The sequence below is a fragment of the Leuciscus leuciscus genome (genome assembly GCF_965113295.1).
Source record: "Leuciscus leuciscus genome assembly, chromosome: 23".
NCBI lineage: Eukaryota > Metazoa > Chordata > Actinopteri > Cypriniformes > Leuciscidae > Leuciscus > Leuciscus leuciscus.
Window position 1 is genome coordinate 21,123,441 of NC_138747.1, and position 15,743 is coordinate 21,139,183.

Here is a 15,743-nt window from a genome sequence, read left to right on the forward strand (position 1 = left end):
GCGCATGCGCCCGCTTCAACGCTGGCTGAAAGCGCGAGTGCCTCACCGAGCCTGGACTGCCGGCACTTCCTCCCATACCTACAGGGTCACCATGTACTAGTCCGTACGGACAACACGTCAGTGGTGGCCTATGTGAACCGTCAAGGCGGTGTCAGATCCAAAAGGCTCTGCACCCTGGCGGAACGCCTCCTTGTGTGGGCTCAGCACTCACTGCGCTCGCTGAGAGCCGCGCACGTGCCGGGTCGCCTGAACGAGGGTCCAGACAGACTGTCCAGGGACAACGTTCCCCTGGGGGAATGGTCTTTGCATCCCCAATCAGTCCAGTCACTGTGGCGCCGTTTCGGCAGAGCGAAAGTCGACCTCTTTGCGTCAATAGACAACGCGCACTGCCCAAGCTTCTTTTCAAAAAGCGAGGTCGCCCTGGCCCAAGCCTGGCCCAGCGGCCCGCTATACGCTTTTCCCCCGGTCTCTCTGTTGCCACAAGTCATCAGGAGAATCAGGGAAGCGCGCCACACGGTGCTCCTCATAGCCCCGTATTGGGAGAATCAGACATGGTTCCCGGATTTAATACGGCTGGCAGACACAGATCCCTGGCCGATACCGGTGAGAAGAGACCTTCTCTCTCAAGCCCGCGGCTCGATCTTGCATCCTCATCCAGAGCGCTGGTCTCTGCATGCATGGACGCTCAACGGATACACGTTGACTTGCCAACAGGGGTTGTGAACACGATCACACAGTCACACTTTCGCCGACTCGGCGCTGGGCCGCGCATTAGGGAGAAACGAATACATCATCCGCTTCCTGAGAGGAGCTAGGAGGATGAACCCCCCGCGACCCCCTTCGGTTCCTATTTGGGATCTTTCCCTGGTCTTACAGGCCATGAAAGCGCATCCCTTTGAACCCATGGAAACCGTGGACATGAAATACCTCACGCTCAAAACCGTTTTTCTGATAGCTTTGTCTTCAGTCAAACGTGTGGGTGACCTTCATGCGTTATCAGTTAACGCCTCATGCCTGGAGTTCGGACCTAATGACTCTAAAGTCATTCTCAGACCAAGGCATGGTTACGTCCCTAAAGTTTTGGACACACCCTTCAGAGCACAGGTCATTTCCCTCTCAGCTTTGCCGGCAACCGGCAGCGAGGTTGACAGTAACCTCCTTTGCCCTGTCAGAGCACTGAGATACTATGTTACGCGCTCCGCCGCCGCCAGGCGCTCGGAGCAGCTTTTCGTTTCGTTTGGTGGGCGCACTAAGGGTCTCGCCGCCTCGAAACGCGTCTAAAGACCTGCAGTGCCCCCTGGGCATCAGAGCCCACTCTACCAGAGGCATGGCCTCGTCGTGGGCTTGGTCTAGTGGAATTTCCATTCATGACATTTGTACGGCGGCGGGCTGGGCCTCCCCCTCTACATTTGTTAGATTTTACAATCTGGAAGTTCCCGCCCTGCAGGCTAAACTTTTATCAGTCTAAATCTCGCGTAGGCCGGCCCACTTCTGTGCGCGGGCTACTGTTGTTGATTTAGCTCTCCTGGTTGAGCTGTACCATACAAGGGTTTGTCAGTCAGACCGGCTGCGCCGCTCTGTGTGCCCTATTGTGTGCTTGTGTACTCGCGCTAGCCATCATATTGGCCGCCTGGCTCACACTATTTGTGTTCCCCGGACTTCCCTGGGACTCATTCAGTGGATGCTGGGCGCGCACGGCGTTGACAAAGGGAGTTCCCGCAGCGTAAGCTACTTACGCAATACGAGAGAACCTCTCGTAAGAGAACGTATCGGTTACCTAACGTAACCTCTGTTCTCTCTAGAAGAGGGAACGAGTATTGCGTAACCTGCCGTGCTCGCGCCACGAGCTCTTTCGCTTCAAGCGACAAAAACCAGAGAAAGCAGCCTCCGAGCCTCCTTTTATAAGCTAAGACACGCCCCTCTTACGGGCCGTGACGCGTGGGGGCGCTGAGCGCTCCCATTGGGCGTGACGTCACGCCAGGCTCACTGGTAGGCTGCTGCAGTTGCGGCAGGGCAGCCAATGAGCACGCTAGTTAGCCTGCTCTAGGTCTGCGTGCTGCTGCACTGCGTTGACAAATTTATAAAAATTAAGAATAATTTTTTGGCTTCATATCTCGAGAAAGATGACTTTTCCCGCAGCGTAAGCTACTTACGCAATACTCGTTCCCTCTTCTAGAGAGAACAGAGGTTACGTTAGGTAACCGATACGTTTTATGTTATCTGACATTTTCTGTTATTTTTCATTTATACTGTGTCCTCACATTGAATAATACAGACGCATACAGTAATTCTGTATGTAGCCTATGCGTATAGTGTTATTTGTGAACAGTGTTGTGTGTAACGCGTTACAAAGTAACGCGTTACAGTAACGTAACTACTTTTTTGGGTAAAAAGTAGTGTAACGCGTTACTACTAAAAATTTGGTAACGAAACGTAGTTCCTTTTTCAATTCAGCGCAACGTTACTTTTCCCATGGATATATTTGACAGCGACACTGCCTCAGCTGCGCGCTTGAGAGAAGAGAACTGTTGAGAACTGAAGAAAACGATTTAGTTTCATATTTATGTTTAAATTAAATTAAATAAAAAAATTGCGCAATATATCGGGAGACAAATGGAGTGTGGAGACATGATTTTGACCACTTTATTAAGTTTGTTTTTGTAGAAAACCTGTATTTAAAGTGAATTTCGTTTTGTCTTAATTGTATCTTAATTTTAATCAATGTTTTATCAACCAGTTGGCTGAATTAAATAAGAAGTAAATTAAAGAAAACTATTTAGTTTCATATTTATGTTTAAATAAAATAAATAAATAAATAATTTAATCTATGTTGATTATATGAAAAGTGAAAAGCGTGAGTAAGATCATAATTTTGTGCAATATATCGGGAGATAAATGGAGTGGGCAGACATGATTTAGGCCACTTTATTAAGTTTGTTTTTGTAGAAAGACTTTCTTTAAAACGAATTTCGTTTTGTATTAATTGTATCTTAATTTTAATCAATGTTTTACCAACCAATTAATTGCCTGATTTTAATAAATAAGTAAATATGGCATGCAAAATAATCATGACGGCACCAGCGCGTGAACTGGAGCTCCTCTCCATACTGTAAATGAACCGAAACTCATAAGCTACTTGTCTCACAGACCTGAGAAATATATAGAAAGCTTGAATATGTGTACTTTTAAACAAACAAAAAAAATTGTTCTCTCAAAATCTCTTTTTTTTCTCCTACTCCCTTGATAGAGTGAGTCGTATGTCTGAAAACTAAGCTTATGTCTTCTATATCATTTTGTCCTATGTTATCAAGACGCGATTTGCACCGGTGTTAGAGAGCAGGGAAGCTTTATTGGCTGTTGCCGAAATTTAAAGTTCGGTGGATAGGGGAAGCGGAGCGGAGAGAAGTGGCGCGAGCACACGGCTCATCGCGGAGTGTCGCACTCTACCCCATGATGCAGAGCCGGCTGAGAATAAAAGTTGCCGCACACAGCAGCGCCAATGAGAAGGACTTTTTTTCTTTTGAAATTGATACTATTTTTTATAATAAAGAGCACAAAATAATTACCTGTTAGCCTATGTCCTCCATTGTATAACTTTATGTCTACATATTTAGGAACAGATATTGGGTTCTGCCCAAAGTCAAGCAACATAAAAGTAACGTAAAAGTAACGAGTAACGTAAAAAGTTACTTTCCAAACGGGGTAACTAAGTAAAGTAACGGATTACTTTTTTAAAAAGTAACGAGTAACGAGCAAACACTACTTTTTAAAAGTAACTTCCCCAACACTGTTTGTGAACATGTTGAAGAGGGTCAACAACTGCTGGAGTCAATTTCCTTTTATGTAAGAATAATTGGCCAATAAATCATGACCTGATTTTTCCATCTTATTTGTCCAGTTATGAGAGTACCCTTTGGATTAGGAACACATCAACCCCCCTCAAGGCAAAACGTTCTCAAGTGGCAAATGCTCCAGCATTGTCAAGCATTTCCAGTGGGACAGATAGGTAAGTCATTGCATGGAAATAATTTTGTAATTGTTTGTTTAAAGGAGTCATTACCTAGTATTACCTTGGATACCCACGCTCTATTATAGTCTTTCAGGCCCTTCTAAAAAAGAAAAGTGGAAAAAAATAAATAAACACAGAGCTCCTCTGACCCTTATTTCTGAAGGCATTATTGTCTCGCGAGATCTGATGCGATATTTTGGCTGTCGTGGACGGTCATTTTAATAATGCAAATGAGGGGCGCGTTGATTGGTGGCAGGAAGGAGGGGGGTTGACACCGCAGGTAACTTCAGCATATCATTCCAAAATGACATCATGGCGCAAGTTGTGAATGAACCCGACCTGGGGTCTCATTTATAAAACTGTGCGTAGGAACCTTACTAAAAGTGTACGTGCGCCCGAAAGGCAAAAATGGCGTACGCAAAAAAATATTCAGACTTATAAAACCGTTCGTACGCCAGAACCTGCGCATAATTCACTTTATAAATCCCAGTAAGCGGAAGATTGTGCGCACATGCGTCTCCACCCCGAAATAACCATATATGGAGCTTACAACGCCTAGTTTTACTATGCAGATCCTCATCTGCATATCATTTGCATATTATTATTCATCCACGTGATTCAAGACACATTACATTAATAAAAATCAAGTAGTTGCCTATCCTTGCCTTGTTTTTGAATACATAAATCAAATAGTGTAAAATACATTTCAGAGAAAGTTTTCTCAATCTTTTCCACTGGCCGAATTGTATTTTTAATTTATTTATATTTTTTATGGAAACAGATAGGCCTTGGGCATTATTTGTACGAAACTATTTTCTCAGACAATCTGGTATTATCATGATAAGCAATTATCTCTGTGGTTAAAACATTAAAACACAGCACGCCACAGGAATATGGAAGCAGATTAGTCTCAAATATAATTCACGCAAAAAACATGATTCACAAATGCGTAGACAATTTCACATGCATGAAACCTAATTCACGTGCACACAAAAAAAATCCACGTGCGTGAAAAAAAAATATATTCACAAAAAGCAATTCACATGCGCAAAATAAAATTATATACTCATAAAATACATTTCACAAATGCAAAACACAATTCGCAGATATACAACTGTGCACAAAAACCTTTGAATGTTTAAAATGTACGAGTGTATTCTTGCATTTGAATGTGCAAATCGTCATTCACGTACGAATCGCCTTAGATATGTGTGTGTGTGTTTTTGAGACTTTGCTGGCAGCGTAACACTCGTAACACAGAGCAGTCGTACTCTTTAGCCAATCAGATTTAAGCTTATCAATCGACCAATCAGTATCACGTGAGGGCGGGCCTACCTACATGTTACGTCATCAGCTTTCGACCAGTTCATGGCTGAGCAGAGGTAAGTGCAGTTAATCGTTCATTTCTGTGTTAACTGAAGTTAAAGAAGTTTGAGATCAGTTGAAGCAATAGTTTATTAACTGCTGTTTAGTCCACCTGTGAATATAAACATTTATTTTTAGTATTGATGGATTTTCATGTCCTGTCCACCACACATTCAGTCTATGATAATGTATGTAATGACGTGCATATATAGGAGACATGTTTTGATCTGCATATATTATGTAGTTTTATTGTTTCAGATTTCCAAGACAGATGATGTATGAAGTTGCAGACAACCAGTACTGTGATCTTACCATTTCTACTGTAATTCTTTGAAAACAGTCATGTTGCAAGCCATCCATTTTGACAGTTGTTTCAACAAGTGGTTGAAAGTGATGCATTGTTACTGTATTAATTTGTCTCCTGCAGACTATATGTACACGCTTTAGGAATAAAGCCTTGCTATGCATGCATTATTAAATCTTCTTGTAAGAATGAAAAGATTCAGACATAGTTCAATTTGATGTACACGTTTTATTAATTTGAAAGTTTCTGAATCCTTTGGGAATAAAATATATAAAATGACTTGATCATGATTAATGTTCCTGTTACATATGAAGATCATGAACTGACAGTCTAAACTGTGAAGCACAATATTCAGTACAGAGAAATATACGTCTCTTCAGGAGTTGTGAGATCCAGTCAGAGTGTACTTTGCTTTTAGAGTATATAAATATAAGTGTAATACATCAAGTGAAAAGTTAAAAAATGAATTGTGTTCAGTCCGGTCATCAGTAGACCTCTCTGTTAGGACATATAAGATTTTGTCCTGATATTTAAAGTACTAAAACCCTATAGTACAAGAGGTGCAGACAGAGGACGTGGGAAATTAAGTGATGGTATTTGAATAGAGTTTACTGAGTAATCTTAGTCGCATAATCTTAATTGCCTCTCTATGATAAGTACCTTTGTCTCATCAGCATAAAATCAGATTTGCCTATTTTACTAGGCAAAGTAAAATTAATGCTTCACAATATTGTCCTGAGACCTTAACGCCGCCTTCACACTGGCAGTTGAAATCAGCTCCGTAATACGCAATACGCCCCCAGCGGACGTCGTACTACACCGTTGAAAAGCTTCGGAAGCGAGTAGAACAAAAATGGCGGAGAGATTAACGGTTGATTTTGTCAGTGTCAGAATGTACAATTCTGTATGATCTCTCTGATGAGGGTTATAGAGACATATCGGAAGGCTGCTGCGTGGAGGAAAGTTCCCAAGGACGTTGATATGTCAGGTCGGCTAAATGTGATATAGTGGTATATAGGGCTTTTAATTGTATTAACTGCCCTAATAACGTTATAAAATCATGAAAATAAAAAAATGACATGACAACTTATCGTTATAAAATCATAATTTATTTTATTAAAAGTTGAGAATTCAGTTTTGTTTATCAGTACCATAGCAACGCTAACTTCCGCTGGAATTGTCGGATAGGAACCGTCCGTAGCCTTTCGCAAGAGTTCAATTTTTTGAACGCATCCGGATGACCAACGGACACGATTTTTTTCGCACCGCACTCGTTCGCAGCCGGTTCGGACCCATTCGCATGCGGTCTGCGAATCTCCATAGGAAATGAATGACTTCCGGTCGTTTCGTAGCCGTATCGGAGCTGATTTCAACTGCCAGTGTGAAGGCGGCGTAAGATGACAATAAAAAACCTTATTTAAAAACCTTGCGATGACAATACAGCACAAAACATAAGGAAATGCATGTTGAATATATTGCTAACACTCTACAATAAGGTACAATAACTTAGTTAACATTAGTTCATGTATTAAATAACAATGAGCAATACATTTGTTGCTGTGTTTGTTAATCTTTATTAACGTTAGTTAAAAATACAGCTGTTCATTGTTAGTTTACAGTGCATTTAATAATGTTAACAAGATTTTAATGAAGTATTAGTAAATGTTAACATTAACAAAAAATAATAAAGGCTGTTCACGTGCAGTTCATTATTAGTTCATGTTAACTAATGAAACGTTTTAATAAAGTGTTACCAATTAAGACATAAATACAAAAAAAAAAAAAAAGTATAAAAGAGAATTAAGAAACAACATGAATGAAGATGTTCGTGACTGCTATCCAGATGTCACACCAAAGGTGAGTAATCCTGATAAAAAGCAGGGAAACAAGTGTTAATAATAATTTAACATCATACACAAATGGCAAAAAACACTGGGTGCTCATTAAAATAGGTCTATTCACTATTTAAAGAACAATCTCGATGGGTATTGACCACAGATGATTGTTTTGCAATCATTAGCGTGATTGTAGCTGTGAGAGCTGTCTGTACCTTCAGCTAAAATACAACAAAACAAGCATCATTCTTCTTCATTTTTGACACGATATGGGACATCTGATTACAACAACACTTGCTTACATCAGTTAATAGTTCATAAACTATTGCTTCAACTGATCTCAAACTTCTTTAACTTCAGTTAACACAGAAATGAACGATTAACTGCACTTACCTCTGCTCAGCCATGAACTGCTCGAAAGCTGATGACGTAACATGTAGGTAGGCCCGCCCTCACGTGATACTGATTGGTCGATTGATAAGCTTAAATCTGATTGGCTAAAGAGTACGACTGCTCTGTGTTACGAGTGTTATGGTGCGTTCAAGTCATCTCGTATAGATCGTATTTACGAGTTGAATGCACATGAACGCCACCACAATGTCGTAAATACCAGTGGGGAGCTCGGGATTTTCTTTAAGCCCCGATCTGTACGAGTTGGGGGCGTGTCAGTGAGAAGCATGGCGGAATCAATGAATGCAACGTCTGTCGTTGAGCAAAGTGATAGTAAAATATAGCCTATCACTTACAGGTTTAGCAGTGACATTGTAAGGCTTTTTCATTTATAACAAAGTAAGCTCTCTGCACAAAATATGATATAGCCTACTTGTAATATAACAATTAACTAATTATATAATGATACAGTTAATTTACATTGGCCTCATAAGTTAATTAAAAACATAAAAAGAAAAACACACCCGATGCGCATTCTTTGTTCTTCATTTTCTATAAGCAGAGTTAACAAAACTTGCTATATTTTCGTGTTATTCATTAAAAGAAGGTACACCACCATCTTGCTCCGACGAAACTGACTTGAACGCACCTCACGTCGTCAACACGACTTCCCACCTCGTACGTACGAAATTCCCAGGAGGACTTGAACGCACCATTATGCTGCCAGCAAAGTCTCAAAAACACACACACACATATCTAAGGCGATTCGTACGTGAATGACGATTTGCACATTCAAATGCAAGACTACACTCGTACATTTTAAACATTCAAAGGTTTTTGAGCACAGTTGTATATCTACGAATTGTGTTTTGCATTTGTGAAATGTATTTTATGAGTATATAATTTTATTTTGCGCATGTGAATTGCTTTTTGTGAATATATTTTTTTTTCACGCACGTGGATTTTTTTTGTGTGCACGTGAATTAGGTTTCATGCATGTGAAATTGTCTACGCATTTGTGAATCATGTTTTTTGCGTGAATTATATTTGAGACTAATCTGCTTCCATACAGGAAGTGTTCAAAAACATCGCATCCACAACAATATTTCTATTGATTGAATTTGAATATAAAAAATGTTGTAACTTCTCAGTAATGATTTCATGTTTAAGTGTTTAACTCCATTAATTTGAATGGCATATTTAATCTAAATGTTTATATCAGAAGTAAAACATAGTTTAAATCATTATTTTATTTATTTAAACTGTTATTTGCGTCAGTTTCACTAAACGGCCCAACGCGCTCGCTGGCGCGGACATTTAAGAAGGGATGGATATTTGCTTCAAGTGACAGGCTTGGTGAGTGAAATTATATTTGTATTATATTTCTGTATGTAACCTTTGGCTAAATTATTAACTCCGACTACGCCACCTAGGTTACCTCTCAACCCAGGAAAGTAAATAAAAAAATACCACTAAAAGGAAATTTAAACCAAATGAATTACCACAATGAGAAGGACCCTGCTGGTTCGGTTTGCATCAAAGACAGAGACGTGACTTACAAAAGTACAATATTTATTGCTCACAGGAAAATTATTTAATTAAAAACATCTAATAGGTCTCATTCACAGTTTACCAATTAGTTACCCACATTAAACAAGAGACCACAATTAGCTCACTTTCACAGAAAGGACAACCCACACAGCAAACCTGTGAGAAAACAATATTTAAAGCCGGTGACACCCAAAAATAAAACAAATACAAAAAGAAGGAAAATACACTCCCCCCTTCGGTTAAAGGAGACATATCATGCTTTTAAATCGTTCCTTTTTACATATAAATCATACATTTGTAGTCTATATAAAGCGGAACTGCAATGCTTGGGTCTGAATTCCTCATTTTTATAGCTCCACAGGCCCCTTTTCTACCCCTTTTCTGATGTGCGTCTGAGAGCAACTCGTTTTGGTGCGGTCTCTTTAAATACAATTGAGACACTTCATACCCCGCCCCCTCTCCAGGTTGTAGCGGTGACACTCGGTTCAACTCCACCCCGTTCGGCCATTTTTGTAGTTTGATAGCAGAGATACGATTATCTAGCGGCACAGAAACTTTTTATTCACACGTTATTAACAAAATGTCAACAACGGAAGACTTGTCCAGCCAGCCAATTTACATGTTCGAGCCAGAGTCGGAGCCGGAGCGAGATGAAAATGAAGACGACGAACCTGCAGAACAACGTCTTCATATGGATGTATCGCAATGGTGTGTTACTGTATTTACATTATGAAACTTTGGTCTTCCGACCTTTTACCACCGTGTCGATTTATTTTGATTAATATGTGCGAGGGAGAGAGAGCAAGACAGCGTCTAGTTTGGAGACGGCGTCTTGTTTACATTTTCGCCTGGCTCCGAAGAGAGAGAGAGTGCGTGCGCGCGACCGGGTCTCTCTCTCTCTGCTCGTTCTTTCAGTTAAACATGCGCCGTCACAAGCGCGGCGGTTCATCTACATTAGACGGTGTAATGAAGCGTGTGGGTTACTACATCCAACAACCGAACATTTTAACTTACCCTCTCGTAACTTCTGCATCTTTTAGCTTGGACTACAAAATTGCAGCGAGAAATGAAAATGGCGGATTGCTCGAAGTGTTGGGCTGGACGTCAATGTCCTTATTTGGCAGTTCCGCTGCAAATACTGTGACGTAATAGTTCACAAAACGTCATAGATAACAGAAAAATCGGAACAGGTTGAAAAATATGACCAAAACAGAATATAAAGATATCAACGAAGCACCTGAAGAGAATAATTTCGACTTTTCTGTACTTCTAAACACTCCAAATATACAACAAAATGCATTTAAGGGCTAAAAAAGTGGATTTAGCATGATATGTCCCCTTTAAGCTTCACTATCGCAGTTCTTGCTGTGGTCAAATAGAGGCAAACTGGCAATTAGATTTATAAACAGCAAACAAACCAGAAAACAAAAAGAAAAGAAATGACAAACAGTCACAATGAAATTGCACTTCCAGTAGGGGCTACTGGCAATTAGATTTACCAAAAACAAACAATCAAAACAAGAAAAAAGAAAAAGAAAATTACACGGTCACAATGACATTGCACTTCCTCATTAAAACTAATATTTAAGATCGTTCAAGTGGCGCTAAATAGACTCCGCTACCAGCATAGTAATTGGATATAACAGCTCCCAGAGCGCAGTAGCATGACCTTTCATATGCGAGCAGAGCTCACAACGAGTGCGGTCGAAACCGTAGTCCAAAGCACTCCGCGTCAGTCAGGCGAACGGGACAGCGAATCACTTTCACCAATGGTAGTATCAAAAGAGAACAGCAGCTAGCGCTCCTGGGCCGCACCTCGTAGGGGAATTAAGTTAAAGCGAACGTTATACTCCCTGCACTTGCCACTTCACGCACACACCTTCCAGAAGATGCAAAGCAAAATACACCGGTATCCTATTACTGGGCACCACACAGAGAGGAATCCCAATGCTCCGCTTAAACAGGCTTTTTATCATGCCCTAGAACCTAACGCACCATCTATAATTGTGCCGCACAGGTGTTCTCACTATCCGGCTGCAGTTCAGCACCAGTGGGCGTGCCTTGCCAATTAAAATATACGCAACCACTTAGAGTTACCCCATTCCACTAAACCAAAACAAACACTCCAGGGGCCTGTACCATGAAGGTAGCTGAACAAACTCGGGGTTACAGGATTAGTTTTGAGTTGACAAAACCAAACCGATGCAATCAGGCTTTATTGGTACCATGATGCAGCTCATCAACTTTCTCTGTCAACTCAGGCTTTGATCCTTAAGCTATGATTACTCCACGCGCGCGTGCACATAAAAGAGTGACGTCGACACTGAACAACCAATTGATCTAAATAAAACAGGAATAATAAATAGAATTTTTTTTTATTATTATTATTTATTTATTTTATTTTTATTTTTTTCATTTCATTTCTTCCAAAGCCAAGTACACTCCACACTCCAGATCAGTAGGTGGCGGAAATGCACCATTTATGTTGGTCTGCCAATCCGCCATTAAACACCAGAAGAAGAAGAAGAAGAACAACCAATTGCGGGTAGAGCGTGAGCGATATATTTTCCCGAGGAGCAAGAGATAATCATTCAGAATTACGATGAATTTAAATACGTATTTCAAGCTCGAAACAATACGGTCTCTGCTGCCAAAGCAAGAGAAGACTGTTGGAGAAAGATTGCTGATTGTTAATGTGTAAGTTAAACAAATACGTTCTATATTTATGTAAAATGATGAATGTATGTGTAGCCTATATGTGTAATGTAGCCTATAGCCTATTTTATAATATATAAAAAATGATACATGCACATTTTTTATATATTATAAAAATAGGCTATAGGCTATATTACACATAGGCTAGACATATACATAATTTTACATAAATATAGAACGTATTTGTACTACTAAGAAAGCTAGGGAATCCTATCATAAGATTAACAGAATAATAATAAAGATTTAAAATAATTCTTAACATGTATTATATTGTATATTACATTTGTACAATTTGCTTTTTGAAAAAAATAAATAAAATGTGTTCATGTGATGTCACCCTTTCAATATATCTTACCGGCAATTTTATAAAAGCCCTCTTTATGGACATGGTCGATAAATGTCCGGGGAACACTATTAATGAAACTATTCATGTACTCCTGCAGAGCGAGGACCACCTTACGAATGGTTTGACAAACCCTGTTTTCCCCGAGCTTCTGTGTGTCACCCACCGTGCAGGAATGTACCACTTGCAAAAAAAAAAAAAAAACGCAACGCAATATTTGCGGTACAGTAAGTGCATGAATTCGACGTGTTAAATTCTTTATGTGCGGCTCAAGAAGTTCGCAAAGATAAGACATTCCTTCCGCGGAAAATCTGTATCTTTCATACAAGTAACTATCAGGAAAGGCAAGGGGATTTTGTCTGGCTAAAAACTCTTTCTCTACGAAGTGCTAGTCAAACAATTTGCGCTGAGATGTCACAGGATTTGGAAGAAAAGGTGAAGTCATTGCAACAGACACTGGGAATAAGTTACGTCACCTATATGTTTCTTTGCTCTCAGCTGATTGGTCAAACTTCAGTCTGAGATCTTGAATCCAGAACATAACCTGCCCCGGAGCAGGTTAGCCGTGCAGCGTAAGATACCATGGCAACGAACAACGATTCAAGCCGAGCTACTTTCATAGTACCTAAAACCCAGGGTTGGCGGAAACTAAACTGAAACATAGCTGGCTAGCCACCTAATCCGGCTTCATGGTACAGGCCCCAGATTATCCACCTGTCACATGTATATGTTTAATTTTCTTTAGATTTTCTGTCTAAAAGTGACCAAAAAGACACTTAACTCCAGCTCACCATCGGTGTCGCCAAACTGCTCCATCTCCAAAACGTTCGTACGCATGGGTCAGAGTTTGCGTGCAGGTGCGCACATTTTCCCGTCAAGTTTGTTTTTATAAATCACAACTTGCGTCGGAAGTGGCGTACGCACATTTTCAGCCCCGTTTTGTGCGTACGCCACGTTTATAAATGAGGCCCCTGGCCGCGACCTACGGAATTCAACCGTATATGCACGAGCCAGACTCTGAACCTGAGCTGGAAAGGGAAGATGTAGAGTCGATGGAAGGACGTCTACATCAAGATGTCTCTGAATGGTAAAGACAATCATTTTGACTGACATTATACCTTTTATTTAATGTAGATTACATTAACGGAGATGTAGTCTACTTTTTTTTTATCAGCTTACAGTGGTTATTGAGATCAACGTTTGCTATCATGTGGTGTTTTTGCCTTGTTTCACGTTGTGGTTTTTTAGACATTCAAATTTGTGAACGATTCCGGCGTAAAATGATTAGCACAGACACCTAACTTTAAGCCAGTGGGAAGGGTTGTAGGAACCGCGTCATTAAAAATGAATTTAATCCACTGGTCCCTGACAGCTTGGTCCGTTCTTGGGAGAGAAAACACATTTAAGTTACATGTTGATTCTGGCAGTCAACAACAGAGCAACTCACGTGTGCACTACGTTTCTGCATCTTTCGCGACTGAATATGAGGGGGAGAGGGGCAGGGCGGGCTTCCTGCAGCATAGGTCTGCGGTGTCCATATATGGTATATCCTGCCCCGTCTTGACGTCAAGTCGGGGCAGAAATTAAAATCTCGTATTTGAGTGCGCGTGCACGTGGGCTGGTTTACGAACCCAGGGGTAAACAAACGCTTCACTTTTAAATATCGGCTTCCCGGCCAGTGTATAATCGTTAGGCAATCATAACATACATTGATTCTCGTGGAAAAGTGAAAATTACAGGTCATGACTCCTTTAAGTACAAGTTTCATATAAAACTTGTATCTTACCTATACCTCATAGTGTGTTATGATTATTGCTTTTAGAGATGAACATCTGAGTCCACCCGAAATTGAAACCCTTGAGCAGAGGTAACCCATAAACTGTCATTGTTTTTAGCTCTGTAGTCTGTGTCCCTTCTCAATACTCTGGTTGCATGTTTTCATCTGATACATGTTTTAAATGATCATTTATTCTCATAGTATGTGTTATGGAAAAATTTATATTTTCTTTGTATTTTATTTTCAATGATTTAACAAATGAAATGCCATACATTTATTTGGCTGTATTTTGAGTTTCTTTTATGATATTGGTACAGCTGCAAGGGTGTGTGTGTGTGACTTCAGAGGTGAGAAGATTAGGGGGTTAGGGGAGCCACAGGGGTTTTGTTTAAGTGGGGGCTGTAAGAGATAGCTTTTGAAAAAGAACACTATAAAGAAGCTGGCCCACCTCTGCTCTGAGTCTCACTCCGCCTGCAGCTGGTGGATGGATTGGGAACATTTCTTGCAAGAAATAAATATCTTTTAAGGACAATTTGAATCCTAATGTCTCTTATGCTGTGATGCTGTTATTGTTAATTATTGTTTTGCTTTTACAATTGGTGTCAGAATGGGACTCCTTGAGGTTTTCTTCTGGTCCTGACAGCGGATTTGACGAACTGATCATCTCAAAGCACAGGCTTTGATCATACCTCGCCGAATTTAAGAGAGAAGAGCCAAAGCTGCTATCAGGGCCAGGGAGAAACATCACTGGATTCAGAAAGAACTCGCGGCAGTAAAAGCATCTCGGGTAAAAGACAGTTAATTACATTTAATTTTTTATATATATTTTTTTGGGTGTAAATTGATATAACTGTGAATGAACCATAGTGGCTGGAACTATCTCTTTGGTACGGGCAGAGAAGGTTTTTCGATGGATGCCGAAAACTAGCTCGTAAGTGGACGGAAGAGCCACATGGACGGAAGAGCCACACCTGATTAATTAGGTTTACTCAAAAACCTCTGTAACCTGAGAAAGTCTCGTAAAAGTGGACAGAAGAGCCACACCAGATTAATTAGGTGAACCAGAATTAATCGAGCGCTAGAAAGTGCTCACGGAAAGATTTTGAGTAAACCTACTAATTACAGGAAGCATATTTGCTAAACCTTGCCGATTTGAGATGACAAAATCGGATCTGTCAGAGACGTCTCACAGATTATTAGACGCGCGTCAATTTTGTAAATCCTGGGAGATAGAAATCAGCCAAAATGGGGTCATCTAACAGTAGGCCTAAACCAGATAATTTTATACACCGGTTTTCTGTAAAATGAAAAAATTACAGCCAGAAATGCATGCATGGCAATTAATGTTCTGCCAATAATAATGATGTGAATGTGCTTTATTGTATTAATGTTATGAAAACAAGGTTATTTAAGAATAGATTGCCATATTTTTATAACAAGAGATGAAGGTGCAA

The 15,743-nt window shown here is 40.3% G+C and overlaps 1 protein-coding gene and 1 long non-coding RNA gene across 2 annotated transcripts in view; one reads left to right on the forward strand and one right to left on the reverse strand.

The window, feature by feature from the left end:
* LOC309487577 (uncharacterized protein) overlaps positions 1-15,743 on the forward strand; it is a gene marked incomplete at its 3' end in the record, with an annotated part of 94,126 nt that overhangs the window by 3,736 nt on the left and 74,647 nt on the right. The window contains exon 2 of the mRNA XM_082155305.1: positions 3,899-4,006. The remainder of the gene's footprint in view (positions 1-3,898; positions 4,007-15,743) is intronic.
* LOC309488566 overlaps positions 8,980-15,743 on the reverse strand; it is a 99,026-nt gene continuing 92,262 nt past the window's right edge. Inside the window, exons 2-3 of the long non-coding RNA XR_014202190.1 lie at positions 13,234-13,483; positions 8,980-9,288 (exon numbers count right to left, since the gene is read on the reverse strand). This is a non-coding gene — a long non-coding RNA (uncharacterized lncRNA). The remainder of the gene's footprint in view (positions 9,289-13,233; positions 13,484-15,743) is intronic.